This window comes from Python bivittatus, unplaced genomic scaffold, assembly GCF_059951505.1.
Source record: "Python bivittatus isolate LINGU-HERP-01145 unplaced genomic scaffold, Pbiv_v1 ctg000610_np1212, whole genome shotgun sequence".
Taxonomy (NCBI): domain Eukaryota; kingdom Metazoa; phylum Chordata; class Lepidosauria; order Squamata; family Pythonidae; genus Python; species Python bivittatus.
In genome coordinates this window covers 26405083-26429438 of record NW_028277088.1, presented here as the reverse complement: position 1 = coordinate 26429438, position 24356 = coordinate 26405083, and the positions used below count along the sequence as shown (strand labels likewise).

The 24356-nt window shown below is 34.1% G+C and overlaps 1 protein-coding gene across 9 annotated transcripts in view; it reads right to left on the bottom strand.

Moving 5' to 3' along the window:
- The window catches only part of PHF14 (PHD finger protein 14), a 156650-nt gene that overhangs the window by 68209 nt on the left and 64085 nt on the right, over window positions 1-24356 (bottom strand). The window contains exons 17-18 of one of the 9 annotated variants that reach the window (XR_015797837.1): window positions 14370-14475; window positions 898-2495 (exon numbers count right to left, since the gene is read on the bottom strand). The exons of 7 other annotated variants lie outside the window; for them this stretch is intronic. The gene's annotated coding sequence lies outside the window, so the exon portion shown is untranslated. Of the gene's footprint in view, window positions 1-897; window positions 2496-14369; window positions 14476-24356 lie in introns of those variants that run through there. One more of the 9 variants, XR_015797836.1, reaches the window with a different exon arrangement.

The following is a 24356-nucleotide window of genomic DNA, read 5'->3' as shown; positions in this document are numbered from 1 at the left end:
CTTTTTTCTAGAAATATTTATCCAGAGAAGAGTAAATAACATTTCTCAAGCAGGAAAATATAAATACAAATACTCTACTGCTACACAAAGGAAAATACTAAAAATATGTTCTACCACTAACAGAGAAGGCAAAGATATCAACTACATAATAAAAAATCTATTTTCTACATAACTCTATTTATCTCACTCCTGCTCAAATCAGAAATTCCACAAGGACAATAAGTAACAAGCCATTATATAGGCAATCATATTCAATTCAATTCATCTAATTTGTATCTTTGTCCCATCCAGTGCAGTCTTTGTCCCATCCTCCACAAAGCTTTTCCCATCCTATTTAATAGAGCAGCGCTGTACTTCCTACATATTATTTTTTTTTTAAGTATAATATGTCTTCCAAAAAAGCAATGTGCAATGAAATATTTAAAGCCTGTTTATGGAATTCCGTTTGCTCACTGTTACTGGTGAAGCAATGTTGAACCAAAGCATACAAGCAAACTGTGTCTGATCTTTAGTAATAAATATGTTCTTTAAAATATAATATTAAATTATTATTTCTAAGAAGGTCATTTATTAATATATATTTCTCTTAAGTTCTACAGGTAAAAAATAACATTTTGAGCAGCAATATATTAGCTCTGTTTCTTTTGAGGGGAAGGAACATTTTAAACTTTTTAAACAAAAACGTGAACATGTAAATAGCACATATTATTTAATACTAAATAATTAATAATGTCAAATCTGCATCTCTTCCCCTTCCAGCAGATCCAAATGATCATATTTAAAATCTTAACCAATCTTAAAAACCACTGTCATGAAAAATTTTGCTTGTTTCAAATGGTGTAATTGATGAAATCAAGTTATTTTATTAAACATATCCAGATAATATACATTTTCCAGACATATCATATTCTATAGTTTTATACATCCTGATAGTATTCCATTTTCCCATTTTCATATTCTGGTTATCAAATATCTTTAACAAGATATTGTAAAATGCCCTGGGATACTACCACATCATGTATTAAGAATTCCGAATACCATGGTTGTGATCTGACGAAGTACACATAACATAACCAGTTACTTTATCAATTTTTATACTTCTAAAGAGCCAAACCAATTTTTAGCACCGAGAGTATATGTAATGAATATTCTGAAGAAACTTCAGAGTTCTTTCCTCATGAGTCACTATCTCTGCTAGATTGCAACATATAGATTTCAACATTATAAATACAATGCACAAATAGCTTTTTTAATCTTTTAAATAGATAAAAATATTTGAAAATAAATAACTCTTATGACAAAACACAGAATATTAATGACCATCTTTGTTTGGAAGTATTGAGCAACTTGCTTTTTATGATTATGATTACTGGAATTATCAAGTTAAAAGGAAGCATCACTGTCCTGAACTCACTAAGACAATCCCCCAAGATATTAGTTATCCTTTTCACATTAGTGAATTATTTGTGTTCACTCCATAAATGAGATTAAATGCTGATATAATATTAGATTAAATGCTGATATAATATTAATGTATGAAATGTTTTACAGGTATTTAACTGTCACTATGCTCAATATGTTACACAAAGCAAACCTTTTACATATAGCTCGTCACTTTTTACTTAAGATTTTTCTTATTAAGATCACAGAAAACAGAGTAGCCAACACATGACAAAACATTACTTTCCCCATTTGGTATCATTACATAGCTTTTTTTAAAAATCCCCATAAGTTCCTATTATTTTCAGGAAGTCCAAGTACTGTATATTATTATTTGCCAAGGAACTGCAACAGGAGACAAAATTATTTAAAATAATAATTTAGGCAAGGCATTTATAGGTTATTTTCTAATAGAAGAGAATATGTGTAGCTCAGGGTTGAACTGTAGAAACCTTGGTGCTCTCTGAGCTTGGTTGCTTGCTTGTGGACGTTTCATTACCCAACTTGGTAACATCATCAGTGTTAGTGACTGTGGGTTTGCTCCGTGTTTATATTCAGTAGCTTGCCCTGTATAATACCCTAATCAAGGAACTACCAAGGAGAAAACCACACCCCTACCCTATGGTATTATATCTAGGAGCAAACCCCACACTCACCAGCACTGATGTTACCTAGCTGGGTAATGAAATGTCTGCAAGCAAACAACCAAGCTCAAAGAACACCAAGGACTCTTCAGGTTATTTTTGAGCAACACTTGTATCAAATATGCTTGATTAGAGCAAAGAAAGAAAAAAAATCAAGCGTATTAATGTAATCAAGTGTATTAATGTCTTGTCAGTCCAAGTAACATACCAATCTGTTACAGTTTACAAACAATGCAAGCAAACCCCAGGCTTTTGATCTGGCTAGGAACATAGTAAAGATAATGCATTGCTTTCTCTTAATTTGTATCCTACTGAAAGTTATATCCATAGCTTAAAATAATATTTATACAGTAGTTTCCAGGACTGCCTCCGAGGACGAGTTGTGGCAGAGTAGTGTCTCATGAAGAATATCTACACAGTAAAGTGATAAGAAAAAGAAAAATTAACATTTACTATTCTTAACAGTTGTACCGACATACCAGATTTTAGATTGAGGGACATTTTATTAGTATTATATTGTTCAGTATAAATAGGTAAATTAGCTGTAAAGTATTTTTACATCTATTTTTCCTCTGTCAGCTTACAAAAAGAGACCACCAACTAGGCATATGAAATATAGAACTGCAAATTTTGACTATATAAAAGCATTAAATTAAAACAGGCATGATTATACAAAGAGAACATGCCTTTCATACTCAAAACTCTTAATTACATTTCATGATGATAATCAAAAGTAACTATAATAGCTAGGACTAAACTACTATCTAAGGCCAGGATTACGAAACAACTATTAAGCTCCATTACTTTGAAGCAGCTGCTTTAAAACATTTAGCAGGCTATGTACGGCTTTTGAATAACTAATTCTTGCTTCTTTTATATGTCAGAAAATGCATAAGTCTAATTCAGCTGAATTCCACTGATGTTCATATTTAAATCTAACTCAATAACTGCAAGAAAATATTTGGAAAAAAACTTGAAGATTAAATTATTTCAAACAAACAAACAAAGACTTTAATTGTGCACTCATAAGGATGGTTGTATCTGGTGTTTTAGGGCTAAGATGTTCAGAAGAGAAAATAAGAGGCATTTACACATTTTACTTTTGACTAGCCAGCCTCAGACACAATTAGGAAGCAAGTTGGAGTGTGGATGTTATATTTAAAGAAAACATGGAGGTTTTAATTCTAAGTGCAAACAAGTGGTATCAGAAACGAAGAATAAAACTAAACCAAGTAAGGATTATGTGATTGATAAACTGATTCCAATAAATAATCTTCGCACATCTAATCACAATGAAACAATCATGGCATGGACATCGACAATTATAGGTAATCTGACAAGAGCATTTATGCCAAGTCATATGTTAAATGAAAGAATTATTGATCAATGTCACATTTCTCCTAGACACAATGAAATTTGAGTTCCATTGTTCTACTGTCTCTCCCTGATTCTACGTGCAAAGAGTTACCATTCCCTTGCATCTTTTAAATTTAAGAATCAATAGTGATGTGTTAATTTTCTATTTATCCTCTATAGGTGGTGGCGTGTGTTCATTTCTACTCAAACTAGGGTCCTGCTAGCAAATGACTGCATTTTATTAAGTAAAAAAAGGGATTCTCTCTGAAGATGAGTTAGGTTACTACACATGTTGCTGCCAGAGTCTAAATAAGACATATTATATCTATGAATGTGCATGTGGCCTAATTCATAAACAAGTAACCAGTGATTTGACTACAAGTAGTCCTCACCTCATGACCATTTGTTTAATGACTGTTCAAAGTTACAACAGGACTGAAAAAGTGACTTATGACCGGTCCTTGCACTTATGACCGTTGCAGCATCCCTGTGGTCATGTGATCAAAATTCTTAACAACTGCCTGATTCACTTAATGACCATGGCAAAAAGGTCATAAAATTGGGCACAACTCACCTAATGACTGCATCGCTTAGAGACCAAGTTTCTGGTCCCAATTGCGGTCATACATTGAGAACTACCTGTATGTGGCTCTGAACTCAAATGTGCAATGGATATAATCTGCTCATATGTTAAAATAGTCAGCTGTGGCCCTTCTCAGAATTATACAAGTAGGAGAGGTACATTGAACCCATAACTTTAAAACAAACTCTCATCAACAACAAAAAGATTACAATACATATTATATTCCTTTTTTATTTGTCCATATATTTGAAATATATTTTACAGATTAACATGTATTTTTTAAAAATTAAAACTCTTTACAGTCTCTTTAATCTTGCAATGATTAAACAACTTTATTTGCACGCAACAGGAAGATAATACCAATAGAATACTGATACACAAGATCAAAAAAATTTCTTCCTATACACAATTTGCTGTTACAATGTTTTAAACAGACTTTTTAACTCATATTGGCTTTCCTATGTTATTTATTTATTTATTTGTACATACTTCTGTACTTTTTAGCTGTCTTTATATTTAGTTTTACATCTTAGCTAAAAGACTCCCATGCCAGAATTTGCTTTAGGCATTATCTTTCCTCTGAATATAGTTTGAGCACTTATTTGTCTTTCAGAGCTATATTCTACATCTTGCTCAGATAACTTGATAGATCAGAATATTTCAACTGTTATTAACATTTTTCTTCTTTGTCAGATTAAGAATTTTTTTGCAAGTTTCTCTGACAGTTAACTTGGTTACTGGACTAAAGAATGGGGCTTGATTCTTTCCTTCATAGCCTTTGACTGGTATCAACACTTGAATATGTGAATTCTAACATTTTAGGTTCACTGGTTAATCCAAAGCTAGTTTCTCATGAAAGAAGATGGCCGGCCTTTTCTGACAGTCTCATCAGTAAGATGTAGCAATGGGAATGACAGAAATTTACTCTGACAAGTACCAGGCTCTCTTTCCTTTATTCTATCTAACTGAGTCATGAAAATGACATTATTCTCATTCTTTAGAATTGCTGAAATCAATTTATGACAGCTCTCACATGAGAGTTGTCCTTTGGTAGTCTACGGCTTTTCCTCCAAATTGTTATATGTTGTATGTGGGGACCAGCAATCATGTCACTATTTTTGTTACAGCTTTTTTATTAGATTTTTAAAAAACATTTTGATTTAGCTGCTTTGCTATACCCAGACTGCATTCTTTCCAAGTGTATTTTTTGTCTTCCATTCCTATTTTACCATCTTAATTAGAAAGTATTTTAATCAAATTCTATATACAGTATATTGAAGTTTGTTTCATTAGTTAATTTTCGGAATCAGAGAAGATAAAAGTAGCACCTAGTGATGGATGGTGTGTGAACACCTGTTCTATATCTCAGGCCTTTACTGCAAATATTTCAAATCACACGCAGCAGAATACGATCAGTTATCAAAAAGTGAGTTCTTGTGAATAAATGACTATTAAGAAATTCCCATCATAAACAACCACACTGGAATAATATTAAGGTTCTCTGGCCCATTTGTGAAACAAAATAAAAAAAATCATAAATAATAAAAATGAAAATAAAATAAAAACAAAGTTCTTTGATAATTAAGAAGAGGATGGTACAAATTTTGGTGCAAGCTCCTTAACAAATTGTGAAAAATACACTAACTTTAGACAATGTGTTAGGATAATTAAACTTTTACGGTATATACAACCTATCCACAAAGTTTATAAGGAGAATCACTATGTTGCAGTGCTTAGGGTTTTGGATCAGCAATTAATGCACTCAGCCACAGAAACTTAGTGGATTAGTTTGAGTCAAGTGTTTGAGCTCCTGGAAAAAGGAAGGTTATAATGGATGTTATCTAAGAAGGCCTTATAGTTCTTAGTTACCACTGGAAATTTCAAGTGATATACAACACAGTTGACCTAGTTTTTGAAACATGATATTCTTAATACCTCAATAGAAACCTTACTCCAGAAACTAAGAGAATTTAATTGGCCAGCTAGACCTCTTCCGATATCTTTGTCTATTGTATCTGGACTGCTTTCATGACGATGCTATGTACTACTTAAGGTATTAAACTAGGAATAGGGAGATCCAGGTTCAAAGTCCTCTTTAGCTATGGAAACTCACTGGCTGACTTTGGGCCACTTACTCTCTCTCAACCCAACCTACCACATAGGATTACTGCTGTGAAGAAGTAGAGCAGAAAGTGATACATATGTCTTGAGATCCTAGAATAAAAGAGGATATATATCTAGCTAATAAATAAATAATGTAAATACTGCCTTAGGTAACTTATTTCTTCTACAGGATAGATCTACAGGTGTATGATGCTCAATGGCTTATGGTTTCCTGCACAGTTCTAGTCTGTTCCTATGCCCTTTATATGAAGTTGCTTGAGAAGATTTGATCATAGTGCCATAACATATTGATGATGTCCAACTCTCAACAGCTGCCAAAGTAGGTCACAGAGATTTTGAATTAGTGTCTGAAAGCAGTGATTAGCTGGATGTACAAACAAGCCAAGATGTGATCCAAGCAAGAAGAAAATGTTTCTATTTTGTATGTCTATTGATCTTGCTATACATGCATTATCATATGGCAACTTTGGTCAGAAGGATATTGTATAACTGTGATTTGTATATTGATCTTAGAGAGAGGAAGACCCTATAGACTACTTCTGGGAATGCCCAACAACTTCAGATAGTACAAAATGCTTTGGCTGTTCTATAAACTTCACCAGCTTCTAGTCTCTTTCTAGGCTATTTTCTAATTTTTAAATTTAACCCATTTCCTAATCAATGGCATATCAAATCTGATCTAGGTGGCATGCCACTTGGTGATGAGTATTCTAATCACAGCCATATCAGCAAGTAACCATTCACAACATCAACAAGTTAAGTAAGGACACAGTTGAAAATCAGGTGCAGAGTCAAGGGCAATTTGATAAGTCATATAAAAGTAACAATATCACATGAGAGTACAGCATAGTTAAGTCATAAGAACATGATCCAGAGATGGGCTATATACCAAGGTAAAGAATTCAGCAACTATAGACAAGCAAAATACTCAGCCAAGGAGGAGCTGCCTGCAGCATTCTAAGACTAAAACCAAGCTCCAGTTGACAGCTCTGAATCCCTAAGGAAATTCAGTTCTGGAGCAATGACTGTACTCACAAGGAGATATGTGATGCTGAATATAAACTATGGTGTTGCACCTGCACAGAAGTACTCATGCGTATTATATTAATATAACAGGATGTTTTTTTAAAAAAAGAAATCTTTTTCTTAACCAGTTTTCAGATGAAAATGTCCTATATTAGTACTTTCTGAACTCTACAATTTGGCAAACTTGTCTTTTTAAATTTTCAAGTGACTCTGGACATTCAAAAATATAATTATCCATGACTGAATACTGGCTCTTGCATATTTAATGCAATATTATTTAATGGTTCTCCTCGATTTCATCCACCGCCATTGTAACTGCTTGATTATAGGAAACTGTCATCTTCAGTTTGAAGGAAAATGAAGTTTTGAAGGAACTTAATCTGTTTTAAAAGTAGTACTTCACTCTCAGAAGTTCTTCCCATGACTATCAAACTCTATATGTTTAAAAACTAATCCAATTATGACAAGTATCGAAATAACTAAATAAAGTTAAACAACAATTAGATTTATGGGAAATGGTAGAACTGCAAAAAAAAGATAAAATACATTAAATAATGTTTTTTTGAAAACACAAACAAACCAGGGAAACATCTGGCATAACAAATTAGAAAAGAGAAAGAAAGTGATAGAAAAAGGGATAGAAAGAACAGTGATAGAAAAAGGGAACAAACTGCTACATATAAGATTGGAGATGACAGAAGAATTTGTAATTTTTTAAGAACTATACTCCAAGCATATAATTGATAAAGGAAATCTGAAAACTTTTATTTAAGAATCAACATCTGGGACTTCCAGGGAAGAAATGGCGAACTGAAGACAGCTCTGCAAAAAGTGGAGCTGACAACTGTGGTGGAATGAAGAGCCAATGAGTAGACCGGCTCTTTGTAATTCCTCTCTGGACAAGGAGAGGACTTGAGATTGCCCACAAGTGCTCCAGACAGTTGCTTTTCGCAAGAAGGCCACAAAATAGTGGTCTCTGGCAGGTTTTGGGCTCTGGGAGATAACCATCATGCTCAAACCATGGTCAGCGCCTTTAAAAGGACACTGGATTTGCATACTACCTTTTCTAATCACTTTTGGATATTGCTTATTAACTGCTTTTCAGCTATTAGGAACCTTTGAACTGACAAGTCTTACAGCACTTATGGGAAAGACCTTGGCAGACTGGGCAAAGAGAAGCTGCCAAGGCAATGGTCAGATAAGAGACAGCATAGCCTGCAACTGGATAGTGTGTGAGGCAAGAGGCTCAGAAGTGACCTTCCCTAGTTTCTCGGGCTGTAAAGGAAATGAGGGGAGAATTATACTTTCAGCCTTGCAAGATTCTGTTAATGTAGCTTTACAATAAAGTAGAATTAGCTCATCTGGTTGTAATTCCTATCTGGTTTACCTGTGAGGCTGACTTAAATGCACTAAGAATTCATTAACATTAAGAAAAAGAAAGCAGCAATTATATTCCTAGATGTGGAAAACAGTTTGGATAGACTTTTTTTTTTTAACAGAGGTCTTAAATAAATATGAATCCTGTCGAAGAATTTAAAACCTGGGTAAAAAACATATAACAATGGCAAACATCAAAAATTACAGTGAATGGAGCACTCTCTATAAGCTTCTCCTTTGGCAAAGGCCCAAGGTAAGGCGACTTTCCCCTTTATTATTTGTCTTTGCTTTGAAAGTTTTGGCCAACAAGAACCAAAAAGATAAACAGATAACTAGATCAAAATTCAAGGAGAGAAACATAAGATGAAATGTTATGCAGACAATGTAGCACTAATAATTCTGCAATCACAAAGCTCTGTGTAATAGTAGATTAAAGTAATCAAATAATTTGGCAGCTTTTCCAGATACAAAATTAACAAAAACAAAACAAAGAGAGTAAAAAGGCATTTAACTCCTGAAGAAAATGTGAAAAATGAGACTGGCTGTGACATAACAGAAGAACCAGTAAAATATTTAGGACCTCAACTGACAGGATGCAATGAAGACATATTTCAAAACAATTATAACATATTATGGAAAGAAATAAAACAAGACCTCGAAAGGTTGAAAAGCTTAAAACTTTCCTGGCTAGGACTTAGTGCAACTATAAAATTGAATATCTTAACAAAGATAAACTTCCTGTTTCAAATGGCACCAATTCAAATCTCAGAAAAAAATTTGCAGGACTGGCAAAGAACAGTTAAAAGATCGTATCAGGCAGGAAAAAAAAAAAGAGTAATATTAAAAAATTTGGCAAGACTCAAAAGAGAGATGGACTAGCTTTTCCCAATCTTAGACTATATTATACAGCAAGCTATCTATTATGGCCAAATTTCCTAACAGTAGAATATGAGCTATAGGAGGAATGGGCTTAATCAATGGACTTCATAAATATGGTATAATCCACAAATATTTTTGTCAGGTACGATCCCAGACAGGACAAATGAAAAGCATCACAGCTTCTTAAGATATATGCTGACAGCAGCAAGAATCAATCTGGCACAAGACTGTAAAAGAGAAAGCTTGCCAACAATACAAGACTGGAAGACCAAAATTGGAAAATATGCAGCAATGGAAAAACTGACTATATATATTCATGGTAGAAGTCTAACCAAATTCAAGCAGGAATGGCACCCTTGCACACAGGAAGGCAAGTTAAGACACTTAGAATATGGTTTTTGAAGAAAAAGAGAAATTGTTTAAAAAAATAAAACCATTTAAACAGAAATGAACAATACTTGCAGAAATTTAAAGCACAGTATAAAAAAAATTAAGCAGCACATAACAATCAGGGGGAAAAAAAAGAAAAGAAATGAGGGGGGAAAAAAGGAAGGAAGGAAGGAAGGCCACTTGCATCCTTTTTCCTACAGACACAACTTTTTTCCTGTCTGTATTATTTATTTTTTAAATCACTATATAACATCTCATCTTTAGAATTTTCAATTCAACTTTCACTTTAGTGTAAAGCTAATGCTAGAGCAAAATTAATAATAACAACAACAAAGATAAAAAACAATATAAATGAGTTAGGGATTATAATATATATGTGTTTACATGTAGGTACTGCATTCCTTTCTCTTTTTGTTTTTTATGGTGTTGTTTTACTGAATTAAAAATTATTTTAAAAACTTCTTTATGTTTATACAATACTTCCAATCATATTCTGTTATTATTTCATCATTATTTTTGAAAGCATTTGGTTTGATTTCATGCGGAAGTGGCCTACTAGTTTCTAATAAACTGAGGAATCCTGTTGGGAATCTTTCTCATCAATTATCTTCTGCAATTATTGCATCCATAGCTTGGCCCTTCTGTTTTCCTAAAGATGGTGTGCTGATTGCAATCAAATAGTCATTATTTGGAGTAAAACTTGCTGATGTTCATGGTGGAAGGATTCCATTGCGGTCTGAACTCTGTTATCTATTTCCTTCTTTTCTACTTATTGTATCTCACATTTCTTACCATCACCACCACTTTACAATGCTATTGGCTATCATTCCCTTTTGAAAACCTTCTGCTTTGAAAACTCCTGGGGGAGGGATGGAATTGGTCCTAGATGGAAGCCTGGACCTTGCTTCTTCAAAGTGAATATATGATGACCTCTGCCCCATTAGCTCCAAGGGCCTCATAGCAATTGAAAATAAACTGTAGAAGCCCTGCAGCATTCGACACGATCTGTGATAGTTTAAGCCATGAGAATTTCCTATTTAGTTTATATTTACAATGATCCAATAAACAGAAATATACTAATGCTTTTATAATTTCAATATTTAGCTACTAAAATTTACTGATGGCTAAACAGAATCCCCATGAGAAGTATGGGATTACAACCCTTCCATATACTGAAATTACAACTGTCATTTTTGGGGAGAATTTCTGTGATAAAAATGAATGTTTTGCTTAGAATGATGTTTTTATTTAAGACAATACTGGTTTTGACAACTGATGCACCATTTACACAGGGTCAAAATGATATATCTAAGTTTGTATGGCAAAGGAAAAAACTATGAGTTAAATACAGTGGGGCAAAAAAGTATTTAGTCAGCCACCAATTGTGCAGGTTCTCCCACTTAAAAAGATGAGAGAGGCCTGTAATTTTCATCATAGGTGTACCTCAACTATGAGAGACAAAATGGGGGAAAAAATCCAGAAAATCACATTGTCTGATTTTTAAAGAATTTATTTGGAAATCACGGTGGAAAATAAGTATTTGGTCAACATCAAAAGTTCATCTCAATACTTCGTTATATATCCTTTGTTGGCAATGACAGAGGTCAAACATTTTCTGTAAGTCTTCACAAGGTTTTCACACACTGTTGCTGGTATTTTGGCCCATTCCTCCATGCAGATCTCCTCTAGAGCAGTGATGTTTTGGGGCTGTCGCTAGGCAACACGGACTTTCAACTCCCTCCAAAGGTTTTCCATGGGGTTGAGATCTGGAGACTGGCTAGGCCACTCCAGGACCTTGAAATGCTTCTTACGAAGCCACTCCTTTGTTGCCTGGACGGTGTGTTTGGGATCACTGTCATGCTGAAAGACCCAGCCACGTTTCATCTTCAATGCCCTTGCTGATGGAAGGAGGTGTTCACTCAAAATCTCACAATACATGGCCCCATTCATTCTTTCCTTTACACAGATCAGTCATCCTGGTCCCTTTGCAGAAAAACAGCCCCAAAGCATGAAGTTTCCATCCCCATGCTTCACAGTAGGTATGGTGTTCTTTGGATGCAACTCAGCATTCTCTCTCCTCCAAACACAAGTTGAGTTTAGACCAAAACGTTCTACTTTGGTTTCATCTGACCGTATGACATTCTCCCAATCCTCTTCTGGATCATCCAAATGCTCTCTAGCAAACTTCAGACGGGCTCGGACATGTACTGGCTTAAGCAGGGGGACACATCTGGCACTGCAGGATTTGAGTCCCTGGCGGCGTAGTGTGTTACTGATGGTAGCCTTTGTTACTTTGGTCCCAGCTCTCTGCAGGTCATTCACTAGGTCCCCCCGTGTGGTTCTGGGATTTCTGCTCACCATTCTTGTGATCATTTTGACCCCACGGGGTGAGATCTTGCATGGAGCCCCAGATCAAGGGAGATTATCAGTGGTCTTGTATGTCTTCCATTTTCTAATTATTGCTCCCACAGTTGATTTCTTCACACCAAGCTGCTTGCCTATTGCAGATTCAGTCTTCCCAGCCTGGTGCAGGTCTACAATTTTGTTTCTGGTGTCCTTCGACAGCTCTTTGGTCTTGGCCATAGTGGAGTTTGGAGTGTGACTGTTTGAGGTTGTGGACAGGTGTCTTTTATACTGATAACAAGGTCAAACAGGTGCCATTACTACAGGTAACGAGTGGAGGACAGAGGAGCCTCTTAAAGAAGTAATTACAGGTCTGTGAGAGCCAGACATCTTGCTTGTTTGTAGGTGACCAAATACTTATTTTCCACCATGATTTGCAAATAAATTCTTTAAAAATCAGACAATGTGATTTTCTGGATTTTTTTTCTCATTTTGTCTCTCATAGTTGAGGTATACCTATGATGAAAATTACAGGCCTCTCTCATCTTTTTAAGTGGGAGAACTTGCACAATTGGTGGCTGACTAAATACTTTTTTGCCCCACTGTATATGGTATTATAAGATGCAAAGGAAAGAGGAGGATTGGATTTACCTAGTTTTAAATTGTATTTTGCAGCTTGCTGTTTGGATTGGATGAAAGAGTGGATGTTGCTGGGAAATAGAAGACTTTTAGAGTTAGAAGGACATGACCTGAGATTTAGGTGGCATGGATATTTGTGGTATGATAAAGTCAAGGTTAATATAGATTTTAAAAATCACTGTTAGAAGTGCCATATTGAAAAGATGGAATAGATGGAAATCCAAGTTGTGCCCAAAAACACATTTGTGGCTCTCAGCACAAGAAGCATTTTACAAACGAAAAATAACAGGCAAACACAAATGGTTAACAGACCATGAGATACTAGAATTCTGTCAAGGTCAAGGGAAATACGAAATAAAATCAAGAGAAAGACTGATGGCAGAGGGACATAGTTGTCAATAGTTTTCCTATTTACATTTGTCAGACAAATAGTTTTCCTATTTACATTCAAAGTAGACAAAAGAATTTATGGCATTGAATATTTGAAGGTTGACTGTGAAATGGAATTGTATACAAATGATGAACATGTGATTGCTAAAATGTATAAACTTCTATTGAAATTTAAAACAGAAGAATAACAAGTGAAAGCATGTATAACAGTAGGCTAAACATTTTGATTATACAGATGGAACAATGGGAAAATATGTGGTTGAAAGGATTGAAATTTACACTATTTTATAATCTTAAAGAGAACTTTTATAAAATGATGCACCATTGGTATATGACACCAGAAAATTTTTCTAGAATGTATAAAGGTACTTCAAATCTATGTTGGAAGTGTGAACAACAAGAAAGGTCATTTTATCATGCTTGGTAGATGTGCAAAAAAGCTAGATGATTTTGGGTTCAAATGCATACGCTGATTCAGAGGATTTTAAACGTTGAACTACAACTGAAACCAGAACTTTTCTTCTTCGAACTGATGGATAAACAGTTGGAAAAAAAGTCATCGGACTTTTTATATATAACTGCAGAGATATTATTGTATGCACAAAGATGGAAAGATCTGGCAATACCTACAATGGAAGAATGATTGGTGAAGATGATAGAACCTGCTGAGATGGCCAAATTGACCTGTTTGATTAAGGACATTATCTAAGTTTATTTCTGGCAACCCCTTACGGACTTTTTGCATAAAACAGAAAAAAACGAACTTATGATCTATGGTTTTGATGATTAGATAGGATAGATGATAGAAGAGAGTCATTATGTAACTTTAGAAAAAGAAGTAAATTTACAACTGTACTTATAACTGCTGTAAAGAAGATTGGAAGTCACTTCTTTATACCTTTTTTCTTTCTTTTCTATTTTTCTTCTACCCTTTTTCTTTCTTTTTCTTTCTTTTTGCACCTTAGCTTTTTCTTTTATTTCTTCCTTTTTCGCTTCCTTATTCTATTTTAGTTTGTATTAATTTTTACTCATCTTTAAAACTTTCAGTAAAATTGTATTAAAAAAAACCTTTCCACATACTGTAAAATGAAGCATTTTTAGGAGCCAAAATCAAATTTTTGAGTAGCCCTGCTACTGTATCTTATTTATTAAATTTATTCACATCTTTTCACACTTACCTTTTAAGCTGTTCTTATCTTGAGAGATTATTCCTGAATTATTTTGCAGCAATTTCACCTCAAATTTCAAAACTGACAGACCGTCTGTGTACACAGATCACATCGTCTTTCAAAAAGAGAAAGAAAAAAAGATGACCAGCCTTCCATTAAGCACTAGCATGTTTGAAGTAGCCTACATATTCTGAATTGGGGGGAGGGGTTTTTTTTTGCATATAAAACCTTCCTGTAAAGTGAAGAAACAAGCCATAACCCAAATGGTACTTGTTTTTATTGCAAAAATATATTCAATATCTTTTAAGAATTCTATGCTAATTCTACTCAAACACCTAATTCAGTCACATAGTTTAGGGAAAATCTTGCAAGGGTTGCATAATGTAAAACAGGACTCTTCCTAACCTTTTATCAGATGGAGAAACTCTCCAAAGCATCTATACAAATGAAACTAACAAGCACCTTAATTATGAAAATTCCCTCAGTGTGATCCATTATCTGATGCTGCAGAGCTATCTGTTGCTTTTAAGGGTGGTGTTTTGTTTGTTTTCTTCCCACAATTCTACACAATCTATGAATGAAGTTTAGGATTCTTTGATCTTCATGCACTTGGCTCAGCTGTTTTTCAAACCATTTTCTGCAGTGAATGCATGTACTTTAACATGGAATGAAAATCCACAAACTTTAATTTGAGCTATGTACAAGCTGTCTCCTGAGGAATGCTGCTAAAGTACAAGCAGTGATATACATTTATTTTTTTTTTAGTAAGATTGCAATGTTTTTCACACATAAATGTTTGTTATATGCCGATTAGTCAGGAGGAAAATATTTCAATATTAGTCATCCTGAGATATTAAAATAATTTCAGTTAGTGGATCAATGACTTAATAAATGTTGATTAAAAGTGTTGATGATAATTTGATTTATGCACCAAATACAAGATAGATATTTTGGCTTCCATCAACACTGTATTCATTTGAAACAGCAATAGGCTTTCAAGCAAACAATCCTTCTGAAAACATCCTTGCCATAACAGAAGGGACTTGTAGTCCAACACTTCTAGAAGGCACCAGAATAGGGAAGGCTGTTCTATAAATTCCCACTCTGTCATTGTTTTTAACAATGAAAATGTGGGATATATCTTGTACAAATGAAATAAGTAATACCTTGATTATATTAGATACAAGGCTACAAGTTTAATGTAGGTATTAAAGCATTATCAGTGCAATATCTATTTAATAATATGTAATTAAATTTTGAATTACAGTTACTGATTTCTTCCCTGACATATAAACAGAACATTTATATATAACACTTTGGGTCAAAGGCAGCCAAGCAATGAAAGAGTAATATAATTGGGTTTGGAGAATGGAAAAGGCCATGGGATAGAGTTAATTCAGAGTTTCACTTTTCACTGAAGGGGAAATGGAATGAAACTCCAAATAAATAGGCAACCAGGCAAACTAGGAATACTCAGAAGCATTTTAAAACTAAGCTAGGGAGCAATTAAGTCAAAAACAGAATCAGTCTTGTTGTGCAGATCAAATTATGAAGAATCAACGTGCTGGACAATTGGCTGGGTGGATCTAGACTATTATAACTCCATTGAATTAAGAGTTTTTTGGCTACATCTCCTCAGCAAGAAAAGGATGCATTGTCATCCTCACGTTTTGACAGCTCTAGCGCAAGGCCCATTTGAGCCAAGATTTTTTTTCCTGCTAGAATTAGCACATCCAGTTACTACTTTTATTAGTGGGTCCCTTTAATGAAAGAAGCTCCTGGCTTCTAAATTGAGAAGACCTGCTCTTTAGGCTTTAGTGCAAAGTGGTCTGCTGTTGAGAAGTATTTGAAACTGAATATGATTTCAGTCTGAGCTTCACATAGAGCTACATGGAACTTACGATCAATTCTATTGCATAAGTTTAAGTTATGTATCACTGAGTTTATTCTAATTAATTTATTTCATTTATCAATACAGTGGTACCTCGGGATACAAATTTAATCCGTTCCGTGACTCTGGTTGCAACTCGAGTTGGTCTCAAGTCGAGGTAAAGTTTCCCATAAGGTTCAATGTAAATCCGGTTAATCCGTTCCGCCCTCCGCCCGAATTTGGTCACAACCCGAGGCAATTTTCTCTTCAGAGCCTTACTCCCACCAAGCCTGCTCTGCATTTTCTTTGGAGCCATGCTAACACGCACACCAAAAACCTTTGCAAAACACCGCAAAACACACCACAAGCCTCACCGAACATCTCCTTGCTACCGCGACCTCTCCCACAGGAAGCCGCGACTGCGTGGCAGCAGGGAAAATGGCTGCGGATCCGGTTCGTAACTAGAGGCAAGTTCATAACCCGAGGTAAATTTTTCCTGCCGAAGCTGGTCGTAACCTGAAATGTTCGTTAGTAGAGGCGTTCGTATCCCGAGGTACCACTGTATATATTATATATGGTATATTTATAATTAATTTTAAACCTAGAAGACAGTGAAATGAGAAAGCGAGAAACATGGAGATCTACTCTGCATATCAGATAGCTTTATGTTCTGGGCAAGCACTCTTTGTAGGGTGGAGGGAAATACATGTTTATTTCATGATAACTGGTTTCAAGATCTTTAAGAACAGAAGGAAGCTATTTTGCTTCACTGACCTACAGAACTTGCACAAGATAGAAGGAAATACTCCAGGTAGAAAACAGGGAACCATGGAGATACAAGTCCTTGAATTGTGCCCTTCTCCAGGGATCATTCAGTACTTAAAGTTCAAGTGAAAGCAATGATCAGTATAACAAAACTCTACCAGAACATACACAGTCTGAACACTAAAGTATTAAAGAGAGCACTTTATCTCAATCCTTACCACAGACTTTTATTTCATTACCCACTTGGCAGAAGTTTGCTTTATGTTCAAACACATCACAGGATAAAGACAATGTCTTGTGTCCTCAAAGAAGGGTGAACAAAGAATTACCTTATTTCAGACAAGCACATTTGGATAAAGACTTACTCCATAGTATGCTAAAAAATGGCTGTGACTGAAACCATTTTGCTGCCAAGGCTACTTTTTGTTTTCAAAAGAAAAAATACAGAACAAGAGCTAAAGTGGGGGAAGAAGGATTTTCAATCAAATGGGTCATTCAGTCTGATATATCTTTAGAAAAGAAAGTTGGGTGACTGCTGCTGTTAGCTGTACTTATTTAGGCTTGTCACAGAGAGACAATAGGATTCTAAATCAAAAATAGGGAGCTTGCACAATTACAGATGGATGCTCATTAGAGACATTCAGAATCCCAAAGTGTGAGAAACCATGTGTAAGGACATAGACATAACAGGGACACAAACATGCTCTTCCCAACTTCTCCCTCACATTTTCTTAACAGGATGAAGGTGAATCTCTAAATATGGCTAATCACCAAACACCCACAAATACTCTCTCTCAAACACAACCCTTATTATGCAAATTAAAGTGGGAATGCACTGTTAGTTCTCAAAGAAAATATGTGTATCACAGTATGAGATACTTACATGGTTTTAGAAAGATGTATGTTTCTGTCCTTTATTAATCATAGGTTTATGCCTTTGCTTTCTTTCTTTGCTATATATTTACACGGTTTTGAAGCCATGCATACTTCTTTGTTTTACTAAACATAGATTTATGATTTTTGCTCTTTTCTCTCTCACACATAAATACTTACAGATACTTTTCTGCACAAAGTTGTTAGGATAATATGTGTACTGCTACAATTAGCTATTCTAGAGTAATTTACATCAAAAAGTGAATTTACATCATTATTACAGTGTAATGTACATCAGAAAATGAAAAACATGAGACACTCTATAACTACATGATACAGGTCTGATACACAAGGTGTCTATGTTAATTTTTTTTAAAATTACTCCTAATTTTCAAGTTATACTTAGGCTGCTTATGTTAAAAAAGACATGTATTTAACTTAAAGTACTAAAATGACTCATACCATAACAGGAAAAAGATGATACATTTTAAACATATAGTAAAAGAATCAGAAGAACCTACAGGAAAATACTATATTCAATAATTATACAAATTAGGATTCCTGTAGGCAAATTCAAAATGCCTGGCCACTCATTCCTTCCCTAGGCTAAGGTTTTTTTTTGTTTTTTTTTTAATGAGAAAGAAGGAAAGTCAGCAAACAAAATGTCACCATTAAATCATTTGGCATGATTTTCTGTCAAAAATGTAATGGAAAAAGCACACATCATAGAAAAGGTTACTGTTCTTCCAGAACATCTTTTCACTTGGTTCAGGGCTCATTCCTTTCCATAACAGTATAGACTCAACTGCTGCTTGCTCTCCGCAGGCTTAATGTGGCAGATGAAGGATGATGGCATTTCCAGCGGACCACAGTGTGGTGATTTTAGTGGTTATCTGAGTGAAACTGATGCTATGATTTAGAATAACTGCTCTGTTTATGTGCAGTGGTAAAAGTCACTTACTACAAAATCTTGCAATGTCTATTCATTGCTTCCATTATATATTCCTTTAGCACAGCTTCATTGCAGATACAACTTTCAGTGGGAATTAAAGAAATTGCCTACTATGCTTTCCAGCATTGGAGAAAGAAAATGTTTATAAATTTGGGACAGGATATCAAAAATAAATGCTTCACAAGAATGGTATCAATGGTTTGCTTTAGTTGAAATACACAATAATAGTGTATTACAATTATACAACATCATATATACCATGTAAACAGTAGCATTTGGAAATTTCACTTTTAAAATTCAATTCCTATATGCCATGCACTAAGAATTCCTATGTTACATTTTTGTTTAATTTATATTTAAATAGAAAATTCACAAAACATCGTATCTCTCCTTTCCTTTTTAAATCATACAAACTAAGATTGACCACACCATTATTAAGAGTATAATCAAATCTGTCTCTTCACATTACCTACCATATCTGCTTTGAGTTCTTACAATTTATTTCCTATTATGAGCATTTAAACAGTATGTGCTTATAATGTCATTCATTTGTTAATCTTTGTGATGCTAAAGAAAATAACTAATTCTCATCTGATGACTTATTTACAGTTATTATACTTATAATTTAAGAATTAATAATTTGACTCATGGAGTACTACACTAAATGGATAAAAATATCCAGGGCTTTATAAATTCTTAAACATCTAATCAATACAACCAATAGATTCAAAAATCACCATGCTAACTTATTAACTGAAACTCATGCATATGAGATGAGTGGCCTGCAAATTTGCTAAATAAATAAATAAAAAATAAATGTACAGTTACAATTAGGACCATGGTAATAAAAAAGAATAGTTTATTCCACCTATTGATATGGTTCAAATCTCATGTTCTCCTCTTCATATATGAGGGGCTAAAAAAGTCTCTAAAATAATTGTTCAAGTTAAAATATTCCAATAATGTTCTTTTGTTACTAACTTATAGGAATATTTATTTGCAAAAATAAATTATATTCCATATCATTTAATTTCTGAAATGTGGAGGTCACAAACTCAAAATGAAGCTTTTCTTCTGCAGATGAAAACAATTCCTGTTCTTTTTTTGGAAGTTAATATGGACAGCAAAATAAAATCAATCAGCCAAGCAAAAAGAAGTAGGATACAAGTGGCAGGGCAGCAACTCTCGGTGTTAATGAAATACTCTACATTTGAAAATAATAATGAAAAAGGACGTCAAGAACCAGGATGATTCGTATGCATTTGCAGTAATTCCCACATGGCTATGAAAACAAACGATCTGTGCCTTACAGAACTGTTATCTTAAACAAAACTATTCATTTTGAATAACTCTAACATTCTGACATTGCTTTATACATTTATTTTCTATAGATGCTTTTTATTTAGTTTTTTATTATGACTTGTTGCATGGGCCACTGAAATTTTATACAATTTGAAACACCTTCAGACTGGAGGATATAAAAGTACCCAGTCCATATTTAGAAGATTTTTCATGTTGTTTTCAGAAACATAAATCAAACAGAGAAGTAAAGGCATTTTTTATTTCCTTCCTTCCTTCCTTCCTTCCTTCCTTCCTTCCTTCCTTCCTTCCTTCCTTCCTTCCTTCCTTCCTTCCTTCCTTCCTTCCTTCCTTCCTTCCTTCCTTCCTTCCTTCCTCCCTCCCTCCCTCCCTCCATACGTATGTTAATTTCAATGAAACTTTCAGAAAATGCCATGGTCAGGATCTAAAGAATCAGTTAACTAGTTGTGTGAATACAATGGCTCTCTGGATATATGTTTCTCAAATAGAAACCCATCCACATTCTTCCCTTCCCACCTGGCAATTCATTTTTGAAACTGAGAAGTCTTAAGAAAAAAAAGTTGTGATACTGTAAAGAATATGTTTATTTTGCTTTGCTAAAGTTCTAACGAGTGCTAAAATACTTCTAGCTACAGGCAGTCCCCAGTTTAAGAATGAGATCTGTTCCCAAGGCCTGCCCTTAAGTCGAATTTGTATGTCAGCTGGAACAGTATTAACGTATAATACTGTATAAGTAGTATTGTGTAATGAACTTGAACCACTATGTATTTAACTTGAACCATTATGTATTTAACTCGAATTTTGCTACAATGGGCTCTGTTCTTGACTATGGGTCGTCTGTAACCTGAATGTTCTTAACCAGGGGACTACCTGTATTTCAGGTGTGTGTGTGTGTATAAATAAATAAATTAACATAAGTCTGAAATAGTAGTTTCTACACTTGGCAGATTCCAATGACATATTTCCATAGGTGGAAGCAATTTCTGCTCAAAGAAGACAAATTCCTCTTCTCACTTGAGACCTTATAAATTTGAAAAATGTATACTGGAAGATTTTGAGGGTGTGCAAGAGCTAAAGACAGATGGAGAATTAGTATTGATGGATGAATAAATGTTCAATGACATAAAACTAAAAACAAATTAATGCTATATCTAAGAATACTGTAAAAATATCAGAATCACCTACTAGTTATCTGTACATGTGCAATCTTAGTAGTGCAGAATTGAACATAAATGTATCACATACTATCTATGACAGGTATCTTAGTTATAATAATATAAGAAAAACAGTACAACTATTTTAAAGATAATTCTCAAACTGATACATATTTGTATCTTGAAATAAAAGATAGAAATACTTTAAATAAATATGCATGTTATAAAAAAATTGTCCAGACTGAAGTCTGGGAAATAATTGAATAAAAATATATAAAAATCAGAACATTACCAATAGCATCTTTCTTAATTTTACATATGGCATTTTGGAAATACATATTATTTTGAAAAGGTCATAGAGATTACATTAAACACATGGAAAAGTAAAAACTCAGTAATAATATGATCCAAGTGCCATAACTATCATCTTCATTTGCACCTTGGGAACTAGAGACTTTAAAGTGCAGTATTTTCAGGAGACAGATGTTCTATAATCCAGATATGTGTTATGGTCCAATACATCTAGAGGATATGCAGAAAATTCAGCACGCTGTGCCAGTCAGGAGAGGCTGAACTCAAAGATGAATGTTTCTTTCACCTCAAGTCATAAATACCATTAACCATACTTATTTCAACCATTCTTGGGGTATCATCTATACCCAAACTATGTAAACTTTAGATATATATTGCTAGATACCCTCCCATATTGATCATAGTTCTAGTAAACATATTGACCAAAAATATATTTGGTAAAAAATTGGTTCTCAAAGTGGTAAAACAAGCAACCATTATGTAAATAAACAGCTGCAGATTTCTCCATTATCAATGAAAGGAGTCACCTCCTAAGATTTGAGGAAAAGAGTTAGAAAGTCTCAGTCCCAATGTACACTGAGGTTATTAGTTCACTTGCTGGAATTCTTGTACCACTACTTTTTCTTCTTAATAAATCTTGCTAAAGAGAATTCTGTGAATTCATCCATAAGAAAAGTTACTTTCATTTCAGGCAGTTGCCAAGGGACTTACAACCATAAATGGAAAAAAAATTAGATTACAGAGCACAGAGCATAATATAAGAGTTTGCACGGAATGTACAATTTTTATCTCATACTGGCAAATTATATTTAAATTAATTTTAAAAAAGAAGGAACCAGCATTTAGATTATAAAAGCCATATCCAAATTTTTGGAAGTAAATACTGCAGGCAATTTCAATTGTGATGTTAATTTTTCCAATAAACTAGGGAAGGGTAAAGCACTGCAGCTGATTGTATACATTATCTTAACTATAAGCTTTCTCTGAGAAGCAAGTTTACTTCACTCGATAATATTTCTAGTCACTATTGAAAGATGGAGCTGAAGTAGTTCCTATGACCCTTAAAAAAACAACAATTTTTTAACAAAAAAAAAGTACCCTACTAATAGAATTGAAAATATTTTTGACTGCCGGGCAAAAGAAATAAACTTAATACTTGGAATCCTTATTGCTTGGTTTCCCAAAGACATTCCTGTAATGCCATGCCATGCCATGCCATGCCATGCCATGCCATGCCATGCCATGCCATGCCATGCCATGCCATGCCATAAATAAATAAATAAATAAATGTGTTTGCCTTAACCAGCAATGATATTCAAAGACTGCTTGAAAATAAAATCTGTGAATGAAATTGTCCACAGATAAAACAAAAACATCTACAAGTTTTTAAGTAACTTGGAAAAAGGTCTGCATCTCAAATAAAAAACCAAAAAGATAGGCTAGATTTACATGTTGTACCAAACTTATCAATATAAAACAAGGTGCAACATAAAATACTGGCAGGCAGCTATACTGGCATGAATACTGAAGCTTTAGCATCTAAAAAGCATATACAGAAGCAGTGATTCCTCAGAACAACCAACCAAACAAAATACTCTTTTCCTGCTTTATCCTTTTAGGAATTGTTGGAAGACTGTGCTGGAAGAAATGCACTAAAAACAATTTGGAGTTATCACGAGCTTGCAGGCTTGTAACAATGCTATTTTCTTGTTGAGACCCTTGCAGACAGTTCAGAGAACACGAATGCAGACTTCTAGAATCACACCGCTATTATCAAGGCACCTACAGTAAATTATCCCACAACAGTTCAGCTACAAACAGGAAATCATACTTTCAAAGAAAGGGCAGAAGGACAGGCATGTGGTGATGGCTCCTACTATTAACTTGCTAGTGAAATGCCAAGCATTACAGAAGAAATAAAAAATATTTAGCTGGACCACGTGTTATTTTCTAAAGGGCTTGAGAAAAGTAAATTCAGAATATATTCTGTTGTCAATAAATAATCAGATACCATATATGAGAAATTTTGCCTCTGAACGCAATACTGCATTTTTCTTAGTCTCTCCCTAAACCATCAATATTCAATATGAGCATGATTCCAAGTTTGAAATTAAACATTCATTATACTGAGGTAGATGTGAGGTGCTAAAAAAATCACAAGTAAAATGTCATTCTAAATTATTTGAAATGCTGAATTATCATAGAGACAAACACCGCAATGCCATTTGGCTTTGTGTAGCTCATTGGAATTAATTTGTTCTTTATTCTCCTTCCCACACTTATTTCTCAGGCTCTAGCAGCTTTCAATTTTTGATACATTCCTTCATGTACCAGTACCTGGAATATTACTAAAACTTTAATTAAAAAAAAAACCTAATGAAATTAAGGATATTTGCTTACATAATGATCAAAAACGAATATTTTTCCCATATATACATTATTATTAATTCAATTTATACCCTACTTTTCCTACCCTAGGGTTCTCAAAACATCGTACTATCAAATGAAGTAAAAACTTGGTTTTGATGTATTTTTCTTTCCAACTAAAGCCAATTAGAATTTCTCGAATCATTCCTTTTTCATAGCTGACAATAAGTCAAGGGCAACTCACTTGGAATTAAGAAATATCAACTACAATTCATTACCTGATCACATTTTTTAAATTTGAAATCTGAATCATAAAATATACCTCCTGTCTAGAGATGGGTACAAATGGTTTTTACAATTCTGTATCAAAACTGGGGGAGGAA